Genomic DNA, 13,831 nt, shown 5'->3' with positions numbered 1-13,831 from the left:
GAGCATCTAGGGGGCCAGACTTGGGAATGACCTCCAAAGGGACATGAGGCTGGAAGCAAAGACAGCAATGGCACCATAACCGAAACAGCTTGGTCAGGAAGCCTCAGATGCCACTGCCCCTCACGTGAGTGATCTCTGTTTCTTCTGACTTTGCATCGCTCACTCAAGATGCAAAGTCCCAGAAGAGTGTGGCTCACCAGGCTGAATTTGGGTATGGGCTTACTTGGAGTGGGAAGAGGATCATCTTCTTGGTTTTTTGGGTAGGAGAGGGGTACCTGGAATCATGCTCCCACTAAGACCTCTGAGAAAATCACCATGCTCTAAGAAGGGGAGTGATAATTAAGTTGTGCAGAACACTGAGCACCTATTACCTGCCAAGAACTGTGCTAGACAATTTTCATCAGATGAGGTCGCCTCCAATTATATTTATATTATATATCTCACTTAATTAAAACCCCACAGCCACCATGTGGGATTTTCTACTTGCTCCATAGATGAGGACAAGGTAAATTAGGAATATTAAGTGACCTGGACAACTTCACAGCGCTCAGTAATGTGCAAGTCTTGGCCCCGTGACTCCTGGCTCAGTGGTCTCTTTGGTGTTCCAGAGCTGCCGTATTAACTGAATTCAACTTGACCTCTACATGTCAACTTTCTCAGACCTGATTATCGATCTATAAGTATCCTAAAGATTCAAAATTTCAGAGTGATTGAAATATTCTAGCCAAGAGCCTTAGGTTTAGAAAACCAGAGTTTTTGCTGAAGGTATTCCTTGGCCTGTCTTTGTGGCATATGGTTGTCCTTGGGTCATCTTCGAAGTTCAACCACGATCCTGAATGTGAAAAGGTAAGTCACCTAGGCTCATCTCAAGTATGGACGCTCAATCCCATTAGTACTGTCATCCTTCCACTGTCCCCATAGTGGAGTTGAATGGTTGTTACACTCAGGGTATTGTAGTAGCTGTCCAGAGGCTGACAAACCACTTGCTTGGGTTTCCAAAACATGGAGGACATATAAGGACAAGATGCTGACAGTCATTTATGTCACTTGTATCCGTGAAGGCTACCACCCAACCCCATGTACATGAGGCTGCCTTATAAGAATTCTAGGCTGAAGAACTGGGCTCTGTTTTATGAAGAGCACAAACCTTGGAGTCAAGCTGACCTGAATTCGAGTCCCTGCACTGCCTTTCACAAACATCTCCTTGGGTAAATTTTTCGCCTTCTCTGAGACCCAATTTCATGCTCTGTAAATTTAGAGATCATGATATTTACTTGGAAACACTTTAAAAGTTATAAATAAATGCAAAGACCTCAGCTTCATGGCTGGCTTATATAAAAAGATGTTCAATAAATGATTGCTCCTATAATGAATATCACTTTGACTAATACATGACCAGAAAATCTTTTCACCCCATTTCTCCCAGATGACTGAAGTGTAAGTTTATGAGTTTTCAGCATTATGCTTCTGCAACACAGCATTTTGCCTAATGTAAGAATTAAGCATTTGGTAATATATATACAGTTGTGCATCTACTTTGCTGTTTGTATTAGAGTTCTATCAGAAAAATAGAGTGAGTAAGATATATAAATATATATTTAAAATAAAGATATATAAAGATGTATTTATATATTATATTTAATTATGTATTTTGTATAATAGATATAAATTCAAAGAATTGGTTTCCACAGTGTGGAGATTGGCAAGTTTTGAATTTCTAGAGCAGGCAGCAGGCTGGAAACTCTCAGGAGAATTTGAAGCTGCCATCCAGAGACAGTTTCTTCTTCCTCAGCTTTGCTCTTGAAGGCCTTTCAACGGATCGATGAGGCTCCCCCCGGTTATTGAAAGTTCACCGATTGTAGACATTAACCATGTAAAAACGTATCTTTTCACCAACACCTAAATTAATGCTTGATTGAATAACTGGACATCACAGCCCAGCCAGGAGATACATAAAAACACCACAGTCCACCCATTATCAACATAGGATCTATTTACACCTCCCTAAACCATACTTAACCTCCAAATAAAGACCAAAAAGGAACACTTCTGACTAACAGGATGAAACTGTCTTGTATGCAACCAAAAATGCACTAATCTTTTCCCTGGAAGAGGATGCAGAGTGGGTGTTACTTACACCTCTCCTTCATATCCTATGACTTAAATGCCATGACATAAACATAACCATTATTAATATGTATTATGTTAGAGGGCAAGGGAATGAGAGGGACAACGAAAATGTTACATATGTGAATACACACACACTTACATACATGGACACAAATGAAAATATTCATAAAAACTTAGGAAGAAATATTAATAAAAATCAGTCCTTGTTTCTACAACTGGCCTCTTGGTCACAGCTGCTACTTGTAACTACTTTCTTCCACAACCCATTCCATGTTCTCTTTGCCTTCTGCAAAATTTCAGCTGGTTATGGTTTTTGGTTGGTGAGGTAAGCCAAAACTTCATTCCTGGAAGATCTGAGCCGTTAGCAGTCTGGCCTGAATTTGTCATTGCAGTTTCCCATTAACTGTAATTGTGGGTCATGGTAGTGCTCAGAGACACCCAGGGGACCTCCTGTATTCCAGACATACTCTTCCTTACCGCCACTGTGTAGTAGCAGCCCAATTTCCCCTTGGTAGTCAGGATCCATGAACCCAGCCAGCACAGGACTCCTTTCTTTGCCTGTTGATACAAGAGCCAAAAGTGGCTTGGTAGCCGTCTCAACTTCCAGTTCAATGACATCACCATTGTGTCTCCTAGTTGGAAACATTCCTCCCTTTGGAACTAAAACCTCTGAAACAGTAGAGAATAAGATCACAGGGACGGAAAGCAAACGTTTTGCTAACGGATCACTAGAGGTAATAGTAAATAGTGCCGTTTCCAGTTCTACCCTCTGTTTCCTGGACGTGTGAATACAGGCTGTTGGAAAAACTGCCCCACACATCAGACTCTGGTTTGGAGCATGCACAGCCTGCTGGATGGCAGGGTTCCAGCCCTGCAAGGTATGATCGCCTCTCAGGCATTGCGACTGAGTCTTCAAAAGGCCATTCTACAGTTTAATGAAGCCACCTGCTTCAGGAAGATGGGGGACGTGGTAAAGCTCACAAATTCCATGGGTCTGGGCCCACTGCCGCCCTTCATTTACTATGGCCTGGTTTTCTTGATCAGAAGCAATGCTGTGTGGAATACTGTTATGGGAGGTAAAGAATTCTCAAAGTCCACAGAAGGAAGTTCGGCAGAAGAGTTGTATGCAAGGAAGATAATCTCTGCCCAGAGTAAATATCTATTCCAATAAGAACAAAGAACTGCCCCTTCCATGATGGAAGTGGTCCAGTGTAATCAACCTGCCACCAAGTGGTGAGCTGATCGCCCTGGGGAATGATGCCATACTGTGGACTCAGTGTTAGTCCTGCTGCTGGCCGACTGGGGACTCAGTAGTGGCCGCAGTCAGTTTGGCCTTGATGAATGGAAGTCCATGTTGTTGTGTGCATCCCTCCATACCCTCTTTGTTTGTGAGCCCACTGGGCAATGATAGAGATGACTGAGGAAAGAGGATGTCCGGTATCCACAGGACAGGTCACGCTATTTAATCAATTATTAATATCCTTCTCCGCAGAGGTCACCTTTCGGTGAGCACTCACATAGGACACAAATATCTTCATGTTTTTCACCCATTCAGAGAAACTCATCAACATGTCTCTTCCCCAGATCTCTTTTTCACCAATTTTCCAACGATTTTCCTTACAAGTCCCTGACCATCAAACCAAATCATTGGCAGCAACCTATGAATCAGCATGGACTCACACCTCTGGACATTTGTCTTCCTAAGCAAAATGAATAACCACGGAGAGGATTTCCCGTCACCACTCTTCTTCAGGGATGTCCCAAAAAGGTCAGTAGTGCTGCAGCTGCCCATGTGTGGGTGGTGCAGAATCGTCTGTAACCAGAGCTGCTTTCTCTTCTTCAGTCAGGTGGTTCTAGGGAGCTCCCTGTTAGGCCACAGGTACAGGTTTGGAGAAAGAAGGTACTGTGGCAGGAATGGGGCCATGGGCATTTGTGTCGCTTCCTCAGGTGACATCTTACACCCTCAGGGTCTGATCTTGTAGAGACTACTCCTATTTGATAATGGAACACAGTCCATCTTGGCTTGTGTAAATCAGAAGACAGTTCAGATTTTCAGGTCATGTATACAGAGCTTGGGTTAGGAATTCAAAGCTCTGAGTTCATCCTTTTGTTTCCCCAGTTTCTCCAGTGCAGTTGGGAACAAACTGCCAATCTCATTATACATCTTAGTTTGACTGAAATATCCTAAGGTATCACATACATGGTCACCCATAATCTTGCCTTTTACACATGCTTGATTCGGAGTATCCAGTGACGGTATTTTGTGTATCTCTATTGCCACATCATGCCACGAACTCCCAAGTGCCCTCTCTACCACTGGAAGTAGAGTTATTAGTGCCTTTATATCTATCCCACTGAATCAGTTTAGAGAACCAATTCCAGAAAACCTAGGGTCAATTCAGAAACTCATCCTTAAGATTTTGTGCTTCTAGAACCACTCCTGCTACCAAAATCTGTATCAGTCAGGTTTCTAACAGAGAAAGAGAGTCAGTTTAAAGATGATAGATTAGAGAAAGAAGGGAAGGGAGGAAGGGAGGGAGGAAAGGAGGAAGGAAGGAAAGAAGGAAGGAAGGAAGGATGGAAGGAAGGAAGGAAGGAAGGAAGAAAAAGAATAAAGACTGGCAGATCTGAAATCCAAATGATAGACAAGCAACTGGAAACTTGGACAAGAGCTAATGCTGCCATCCAGAGGCATAATTTCTTCCTCCTCGGAGAACCCTCAGTTCTACTCTTAATCTTTCAACTGACAGGACGAAGCTCACCCAGGTTATAGAGGATAATCTCCTTTACTTAAAGTCCACTGATTGACTAGCCACATCTACAAAATACATTTAGAGTAACACCTAGATTAGTGTTTAATTGAATAATTACGTGCTGTTGCTTAACCAAGTGGACATACAAAACTAACCACCACACCATCGTCTGCTCAGAAAAACTGGGACATTAGAACATGTGACATTTATAGAAAATGAAGTCCATATGATTGTTCATCATTCCAAGTATTTGCTCTGGCATTGAACTCAGTCCAGGTAATTCTGGAAATAAATCAAAATCCAATAACTGAGATGAAGCCAATGTTGGTATGTCAAACACAATACCAGAGCAATGAGACCTGCCTCTCAAGATAGTTACACCTTTGGGTATGAGCACTGGTCACTCCGAGGGTGAGAATTAAGGGGCCTTCCTGCCCCGAAGTAGTTCTGTGACATCAAAGCACACTGTTTCCAGGAGTCTCTTTTCAAAACTATTCCTGAGAGTCTTCATATTATGTCATTAGTAAGAATTATGTTAAATAGTAAAAAAGACTTTTGGCAAGTGCCCAAGGAAATTAAACACGAGAAAATGTGGAGTCTTTTTTTTTTTCATCCAAACAGAAAGAGGAGGAAGGTGGCCCTTTGTTGAAGAGTTATTGTAAAGGACCAGAGCAGGACCCTCTAAACATGGGGACAGGTGCAGCGACGCCTTTCCCTTGAGTAAAGCATGGTATAAAGACTCGAGATGGCCTCCCTGACAAACTGACTGCTGCTCCTGGTCCCTCAGCTGCTGCAGTACCTGGCCGCTCGTTTAGCCCGCCTCTCTTCCTCACTGCCAGTTCCAGACCCATGAAGACAATGTATTGTCACAATGTTCATTTACAATAACACACATAAGGCATGACTTCACAGTCAGCAAGTCTTCGCACACGCTCAAACAGCTATCGCTAGAAGAAATGGTCTAGTGGGGTTTTGCACTGAATATTTATTGTGGTAATAACATAGAGTCTCCCACCAAAACACACACATACACACACACACACGCTGCATCAGCTTGTTCCAGAATCCAGTGAAAGGGAGCAACAAATAGAGTACGCTTGATTAAAAGCACTAAGTACAGGCTTTTCCTTAAGAACAAAAGAGGAAAATTAATAAAACAGCCTTATTTGATTAGGTTTTTATTTCTCTGGATCACAAGGCATAATTTTTCAAAATAGGATTTTGGAAGGTGTAGAAAAAAACTTGCAACTTTCCTAAATACTTCTGGGCCCCTAGACTCTCAGGGATTTATTCATGACTCCTAACATTCCAGCTAGGCATCCTGGCCTTGACTATTATTACAGCAGAACCTGCGTACCAGGAGGGCTGGTGCCCGGAGATGTGCTATGGGAAGTCGCCGGCCAGGGCCTGGCAGACATTCACAATACGCACCCACGGAGGTTCTGCGGCCCCCGATCCCCGTGTGTGTGTCCTAGTCCTGTCGGTCCCAACAGGGCATTTGCAGCACTTCTGATCTTTCTCGTTGCCATGCCTGAATCATCTTTCATCTTTCACATTTTCAACCGTGATTTATTTTTATCACATAGGATAGTCTCTTATTTTCCGTTTCTTGCTAAGTTACAATGATGTTCCTGTTGTAAAGTCATTTCCACTATCTATTTAGTCACATGATAAGTCCACATATAGCATTTTCACAGGCACTAGGATGTGTCTCATACTCAGGAAACAGCCTTTCCCCAGGCCTGATGCCATAAAAATCACTTCCTTATTTTAAGTAAACTCAACAAGAATTAGAAGCTTAGAAACACCACACAAAGAACCAATCATTCATTGGGTTAAGTGAATTGACCCCTACCTCTAGCCATAAGTGCATTTTTTTTGCTAGTCTTCCGGGAATTAAAACTCATTCATACACAAAGTGATATTTTATACATGAATTTTTATATCTTTGGGAAGTAAAATTATATTACCAAAAAAAATAGACCAGTTAAAATATCAGATTCACACTTAATCTTCTCTAATGACAGTGGACAAAATATCTACCTTCCCAAAGAGCCTGCTCTACCCATAAGTAGAGCTAATTTTTACCTAATAAAGCTATTTTAGAAAAAAAAGTAATATGTGCCCTGGTATGAATGAGGCATTCAATAAATAATGAGTTTCTTCCATTCCACTGGAGTATAATTAGTTAAATGTAAACTAGTAGATATGTCATAGGTGCTACTGAAATCAGAAAAACCAGGGTTCAAATTCTACTACTTACTGTCCCGCTTTGGGGGAGCTACTCTCCCTGAGCCTCAGTTTCTCCATCTGTAAAATGGTACCCACCTCAAAGTGTTGCATGTGAGGACTAAAGAAGTCACGGGTATTGCATCCTTTGGGAAGTGTCAGACACAGAGTAAGGACTCAATAAACTTCAGTATAGCTGAGCACATGGAGTAAAGCAGACCAAGTTTCAAATCCTGACGCTATCACTTTCCAGCTATGTTCCCTCAGGCAAATTAACCTCTCTGAGCATCATTTATCTGAAATACTAATTCCTACCTCACCAGTTATTTTTTTACAGCATTTATATTAAATATTACAAGCAAAGTGCACATTCAGAAAATGCACATATTAAGTGTTAACAAATGAGAGCAATTATTAAAACATTTTAAAGGAGAGATTAAAAGCTACCAGGGGAGGAAAATTATTTGGTCCCTGTATTGCAGACCCACATGCTTAAATTGGAGAGAAATAGGCACAACTGAGAATCCAAAAATAGAGATGATTTGGACAGCTGTCTCAAGAAGCTTTCTCTGATGGATTCCATAAGATAGATAAATAGAAAGATAGTTAAATAAATAGATAGATAGATAGATATTCCATTATCTATGTGTGTATGTTTCTATGTGTATACACACAGAACACCAGTGCCCTGAAGTCTGCAAATTCCCTTATCTAAGCGCCACCCCCCACCCTGTATGAAACAGTGAGCACTCCGGAAAACCCAACACTGTATGCTTTCTCCCTGGGTGTTTACCATAGAGCCCGGCACACAATAACTAATCAGTAGTTTTTAAATAAATGTTTCGGCTTCTGTAGGTCTGTATTCCTATCAGAACACAGTTCTGTGAACCCTTGCATCTGATACAGAACCTGACACACAGAGGGTCCTCCCCAAGCCTTGAACCATTCATCCGTTTATTCACATCAATTAATTTAACTGAACTGGTGAAACTGACAGCACAGCATTCTGTGTACCGTTGGACTCCTCGGAAGCATGGGAACCCAGCCACAGTATTGTCTTGTTTGCACACCTATCAGTCAAAAGCTAAACTGCTCAGCTGTACAGACAGTGGTAAAGCCATCGTGTTATCGCTCTCTTCTCCTACTGTTATAACAAGCATCTCCTAATAGACGGACCTTCCAGCGAGCTGTGGCATGCTGTGAGCACACCAGATAAGCCAGAGTGATAATAACAAAGCTAGTCTTGCAGAGATTAAGTCCTAGCCACCCGCGAACGGAGGATGCTGGGATGTCAGAGGCAGCGATCTCCCACGGAAGCACTCAAAAGGGAAGTGGGAGAAAGGAAGCGGCTGGATAAGAATACAGAAGATCCTGTCTCTGTTTTCCTGGTGCAGGAAATCGGGGCAGCGTTTGAGGGTTAAGACCTGGGGTGGACGGCGGGCGGGTTATCTCAAGTGGTAGAGTGCACGCTTGGAACGCATGCGGTCTTGGGTTCAATTCTAAATTTTTTTTTAATTTTTTAATTAAATTTTTTATTTTAATTCTAAAATTAAATTAAACCTAATTACTTCTCCCACCCCCACCAAAATGAAATAATAATAATAATAATTAAATAATAAACAAAGACCTGGGGTGGACAAAGGTCAGGAACTGTGAAAAGTGCAAGGCTTCTCTGTTCAGAATCATGTGATTAAAAATTAAATATTAAAATATAAAACTGTAACTTTTTGAATCATCTTTGTTTCTTTGACAAGAAATCTCATTTGTTTCATGGTCCAGCCTTCCCTTCCCCTTTTCCCCACCAACGGTTGTATGTAAGTTCTAGGGGGATTTATGCAGGATGGGAGTGTTTGCAAGTTCTAGACATGCTGCCTGGACCTCATTTGTGACCTGCCCACCCTGATGTCAGGACACGTCTCCTGTTCTGAGTCCACAATCTGTCCTCAGTCTACACCTGACCTCAGTCTACACTGCTCAATGCAGCATCAGCCCTTGTTCCTGATTTCAAGACCTCTTTGGGTCCTGCTCTCTCTCTCTCCTTTTCCCTGATCCTCTCGTAGGTGGGAGATCTTGCTGCTCCTACATCACTTGGGGTCAGAAGCCTCTGCGAGGCTGGCACCCTCTGCCTCCGACATCCTACTCCCCAGCGCAGGGGGATGACTGTTGCTGTGCTGTGCTGGGGCTGGAGGGCTGGGTGAGTGAGGCTGTCACAGGACCACCTGCTGGACATCCAGTGCAGCCATCTCTGTTCTGCGACCCAAGGCCCCCCAGATCTCCACCTGAGATTCGGACTCTGGAATACAGGTTTTCCCTCCACTCTCAGATCCTCCAGACCCAACGGGGAGTTGTATAAACCTCCCCCTTCCCGAGCTGTAGAGTTCAGTCCCCAGAGTCCCCCTTTCTCTTCCTTTCCCACTATTTTCCCCCTTTATCCAAAACAACTGAACAGAGAAGCTGGTCATCTCTCTTCTGCTGCTGAGTTTCCTCAAGCCTGAGGTCTCTGAGACTCAGAGGCAAAGATCTGGCTACTTTGTCACGTGGTCTGTCTTGCCCTTCCTTCCAGAGGCTGCAAGACTGCTCTGTAGGACAGCTGCCTGAGCCTTTGATCATACAGGGAAAGCCAGGGGAGGTCTGCACTCCTGAGGTCAGAACAGAAACCCTCCACAGCAGCCCTGACTCACCCCCATGAGGGCACACGGCTGTCCCAAGAAACCTCCCCACCCACCGAATCTCCACTCAGCTCAAGCTTCATTTTCTTTGTCCCACAAAACACAGAGCATTCCAGAAAGGATCTAGCTGAAGACTGACTCAAAATCAGAGGCTAATAGAGGATGCAAGGGACTAGGTGTCACTCAGGAGTCCTGATGAGGAGGCTGCGGCCAGACTGAAGGCTACAGATAAGGCACCACGTCCCCACTTGCAGGCTGGGGTGGGGGCCAGAACCCACACTAAGCTGAGGATAGGGTGTGGGGAGGGTGGTCCAGTGGAGGTAGATTCCAAAAGCAAAGAGACTTAGGCAAGAATTTAAGCCAGAGAAATAGAAACAGGATCTGGAGTTCTGAGCCCAAGGCTGGCAAAGATGACCTTCTGACTAGCACGTGGGTGCTGCCTCACTGCATGGGGTCCTTCTTTGTTCTGCCCTGGCTTGACATGACCTTCCTGGGGTGGGCTGGAAGAGCTGCACGTCTGGGCTCAGCTTGGCGGTCAGACAGCTGTGGTGCAAATCTCAGCTCTGTCCGTGACATAAGCAGGTTGTTTAACCCCTTGCCATATTTCTATTTCCTCATTTCTAAAATGAGGTGAACTCTTCTCCCAGCTTTATGCTTTTTGAAGTTGTCACACACACACACACATATACACGCACACGCACGCACACACCCTATACAAATAAACTCAGTCACGTCTTCAACCAGTGCTTTTCCTTCAGGGACTCAAGAGCTTGACAGATGCCGGGTAAAATCAAAACAACCTTCCCTGGACTCCCCCATCAGGAGACAAGCAGATGCTCTGGCTTCCCAGCTGAAGGGCATCTTTAACTCTCTTCTTCTTCCTGACGTCATCCCCAACCCTTAAGGAAAATTCAACTCTTTATTTTACTACAAGTGATCCACCTAGAAATTAAGCTCTAAAGCTCTAGTTTTTATTTAGGGAGATTTCCTAATGATCCGAGTGGCTGCAGACTCATGATCAGGTTCTGGTCTGCCCTAATCCTAAATGGTTGATTTCACACGATTCATAAATAGTCACCATAAATTGTAAAATTTAAGGGCCTGAGGTCTAAATGCACAGCAAATGCCCAGGAGAGGCTCGTGATGGGGCGTGGGGATGAGGGGATGGCACGTGGCGAAGGACTGATCTCAGAATTCAGGATGTCTTTTATTTACTTTCTCTTTATTTTCTCCCTTGTGAAGACCCAACACTAAGAAGCCAGCATCGAACAACGAACAGAGCCTTGGGGCAGGAAAGGAAGCAGCAGGAGAGCTGGGTGTTAAGCTTGGCTCTGCAACCTTGAGCATTTACATCCTCCGTTTGTAAATGGATAGGTTGGGCCAGGTCAACGGTTCCAGCGTCCAAACATCAGAACCACTTGTAGAATAACAACAACGAAACGCTCCCTAGCCTCTCCACCCACTGCACACTTCACGTGTCAGAATCTCTAGGGCTGGTGCCCAGGAGTCTGTATTTTTCAAAGTTTTGCAGGAGATTCTTAAGATCTGTGTTGTCTGTGAACCACTGGAGTCTATGGATAAAACCTGGCCACTTCAGCTTCAATGATCACCTCCATTGCATTCACGCAGGCAACACCATTATGAGATCTTGTTACAAGTGAGTCATGTCCTTCAGTATTTAAAGCAGCTAACTCGAGCTGGGAGAGTCCAAATGGTCCGCTGTATAGCTAACAGCTTCATGTCACATCGAAGGTGTGCTTGGGTGCGTCTCAGAAACTTGGGGGTTTATTTAGGGCCAAAATGTTCTCAAGAGGGATTCTATCAGCATTTTGAGCTGGCTAACTTCACCTTTTAGGAAACTGGGTTGTAAGACATACAGAATACCTGGCTTCAGTTCTCTGAGTACTTATAATACCCTCACATTCACCCTGACTGTCAAACACATTTCTCAAATAAGGAAATTGATGGCCAGCTTGGAGGGGGAGGGGTGTTTAGTAATAATAACTCCTACTTTAAAGGAATATTTGGAAAATTAAGTGATCATATGCAGGTAAGGCACTTATAAGCACAATGCCTGGCACTAAGAAGTGTTCAATAAATGTTTACTATTATTATCATACCAGAAACAATAAATCTTTAATAGAGGAAAATGGGTCTATGACTATAAAATAGAAACTACAAACCAATCGCACATCGATCCTTACTCCGTCTTCCAGGCTTGGTACAAAACAAGACATAATTGTCCATTAATACAGGCGTCCTCTTCCCCTCCTCCCAGCCCCCCATCATTACGCTCTGCCACCATCAATCTAATGTAAAAGTGTGAATATACGGGATGAATGTGTTGCCCAGGTAACCAACTTAGTGATAATGGAAAGAAATGGAATTTTCAGTAAGCTACCTCAGTAGGTATTAATATCATATTTTAAACTAAATTTCCCTGACTGTAACTTAGCCCTCTTCTTATTTCCTTTGCCCTCCTTTACAGTGAGGAAAACTGCCTTCCACCTTGTCCACCACATCAGCACGCATATTTATAGAGTTATTTCTCCCCAGAGTCATCTTGACACAAGGCTCAACATGTTCAGTTCTCTTACCTCCTCCTCCTCAAGGGTCTTATTTTTAAAACATTTCATCATTTTTGTTGCTCTCCACTGAGCTTCCCAGGGTATCTCACTGCAAGGGAATTTGCTTCAGATTGCATCACTCATGGAATAGAATTCCAGGGGGAAGAAATGCCAGGTCAACACTGAATGCTCACGTGGGTTTTCACACTCTCTGGGGCTTGGCGCTCACTGTCGGATCGCTGGGGATGCTCTTTTACAAGTTGGCCCCAAAGGAGCAAGAAGAGAAAATTCAATAAGCAGTAAAACAGTGTAAGAGAGAATCACTGCACACATGAGCGTTAGTCCAGATATTTAATAGATCAATGTAGGATGAAGAAAAATTCAAGAACATCATAGGAGGATTCCATTGTAATGGTGGTAATCTTTTTACCGAGTTGAAAGTGAAACCACCGGTGAAAGATTGGCTCTGAAGTGTAAAATCAAAACGAAAACAGCAAGAATCACTTGCTCAGAGCAAAAAGCACTTTTAATAATCAAAATCAAGGGGTAACACGATGAAGTTAATGGAACTATCTCAGGACCGAGGGTAGGGAGACTATAATCCTGTGTTCAATATCCTAGAATGGATTCACCTTCGCTGTGTGGCCTTGGGTCAATTATTTAAACTTCCTGAGTGTCAGTCATCTTACCTGTAAAAGAAGGCGTAACAGAATTGGCTTGAACCCTGCAGGGTTGTTTTAAGGACTAAATGATACAATGGACACATGGCAACACTGGCACATAGTAGGTATCAATGAGTGGTTATTGTTATTAATTGTTGTCATAAACATTTTTTAACAATGGGAAAATTCATAGCACAGTAGGAGGTATACAGTAGGTGCGAAGCTAGGAAATCTTCATCTCTTTTGCCTGCACAGGCTTCATTCAACCTCTTTACCTACAAGTGGAAAAGCTAATGAGAAACAAAGTAAATAAAAAGCAAAGTGTTTGAGAGGAGGTAGTCAAGATGCCCCCTCTTAACTGCATTTTGAGAATGTGAGAACATGTATGACTCTCTCCTGTGTCTTTATTTTGTCCCCTTAAAGTTCAACGACCAGGTGCTATCAAAACACATTCAGCAGGAGAAGCAGGTCATCTCTTGCTTCCAGTAGAATTCATTTTGAGTTGGGAGTTTATAGAGCAAGGTCCAGGGTAAGGTCCCTGTAGGATCTTATTAAAAGATGACCTCATCTTTATCTTGCTTCCACAGACAGTTCCTCCAATGCCGTTTTCTGAGGCTCTGGAGTATAATCTATATATTTCCTGACTGCCAAGAAATTTGGCTCTTTTCTTCCCTCAGGTTGCTCACTAACTAAATCGGTTACTCTACGAAGGCAGGCAACACGTCATTTCTTTATTAGGACCTGCTCTCTGATCACTTATCTTAAAAAAAAAAAAAAATTGAAAAACACGTTAGGCATTTACTTTGGAAACCACACCGTCT

The sequence above is a fragment of the Camelus bactrianus genome, chromosome 6, assembly GCF_048773025.1.
Source record: "Camelus bactrianus isolate YW-2024 breed Bactrian camel chromosome 6, ASM4877302v1, whole genome shotgun sequence".
Lineage (NCBI taxonomy): Eukaryota > Metazoa > Chordata > Mammalia > Artiodactyla > Camelidae > Camelus > Camelus bactrianus.
Note: the sequence above shows the minus strand (reverse complement) of the source record.